Here is a 1,678-nt window from a genome sequence, read left to right on the forward strand (position 1 = left end):
AATATTGCCCAGAAACACATTCCTAACCATTGCATCTATGTTGATTGTATGATCCCATGTTATCCAATCTTGTAAATTTGCTGCCATGTTCTGGACTCTTGCAAAGTTTCTAAAGAAGTTTCAAAGACCTTATTGCAATGATCCAATCTAGGGGCCATGGTGAGTCAAGAGGTGATAAACACACATACACACACACACACACTAACATAAAATATAAAAAATTATGTGTCACTATGCATCCAAATCTTAGGTTTGAAGATACTGAATATTTAATTTGATAAGCTTTAATAGACACAACCCAGCACCACCCAATTCAAAAAATAATTTTAATTTCATCTGACTAACCAAATAAATTGGGAGATCATTGTTTTTATTCCTGTAATCACTGCTTCTGTTTCTGAGATATAAATGATATTTTGGTAATGCATAAATATTTCAGGCTTTTCTCTCTCCTTTCCTGAGGTTTTTTTTTTTCCATTTCTTTCACCAAGATGTTTAAAACCAAAAACAAAACCCCACATACTTTCTGGTTTGTACATCTTCTTTTCATTCCCTTTACCCCTCTTCTGCACATTTTAAGTTGGATCTGCAGTGGCTTCTGTGCATGCTCATGTGTCTATACAAATCCACACATGTCCAAACAATCTCATTCAATGCAATAATTAATAAAGAACAGTAGCCCACACATTAAAAATAAGTGTGTGAATGCAGAATAAGGATGGAAATGATATTCAAAAATATTTTACAAATGGTAGGAAAATATATTTTCTAGGTGAAGAGAAACCCTGATGAGAAAAATCCTGGACTGACAAGAATCTCCACTGTTTAGGACTTATTCAGCACAAAATTTGGTTGTTTTGCACAAAGAACAACATTTTCTGTGCAGAAAATAATATTTAAATGCATAAATATTCATTCCTGCACAGAAAATGATGTTTTGTTTAGAGAAATCCATGTTTAGCATGCTGTCATTCTTAAGTATTTCAAATTTTCTCCAAGAGTAAAGCAAATAACAGGATTCCATTTGTGTGTAGCACCTAGGCATATACAGTGCTGACTTATATTTAAGTAATTAATGCTAGTAGATAACTAAAACCAACTGATAAAAAGGGAGGACCTGTAAATTAAATAAGCATGCATTAAAAATTACTATTATTTCAAACTCGTCTTGAGATACATTTTCCCCAGTCCCTAAATAAAAACAATCATTTTAAATATCTAATCACTACTAAATGACATTTAGACTTTTCAGTAAAAGTCCATGCTTCTTGCATACTTTTCCAATCAGATGACATTGATCAATTGTCATGATGTAAGGATTAAAAAATAAGTGTGCGCGTGTGTGTGTGTTTACATATAAATTAATGTAAATTACACGCACTCTATGTGGGGCTGCCTTTGAAGAATGTTTGGAAACATGAAGTGGTCCAAAGAAACACAGCCAGATTGCTAACTGGGGATGGCTTTGGAGTGTACACACCTTGCTTGTTTCAACAGCTCCACTGGTTCTTGGCTCATTGCTTACCACACTTCAAAGTGCTGGTTACAACCTTTAAAGCTCTACACAGTCAAATTCAGGATATTTGAAGGACTATCGCACAAAATAGACAGGAGAAATAAAGCAGCTTCTGGTCACTTTGGGGACATGGTGTTTACATGACACATGCCCCCAAAGGAG

Source organism: Sceloporus undulatus, chromosome 1 (assembly GCF_019175285.1).
Source record: "Sceloporus undulatus isolate JIND9_A2432 ecotype Alabama chromosome 1, SceUnd_v1.1, whole genome shotgun sequence".
NCBI classification, from domain to species: Eukaryota; Metazoa; Chordata; class Lepidosauria; order Squamata; family Phrynosomatidae; genus Sceloporus; species Sceloporus undulatus.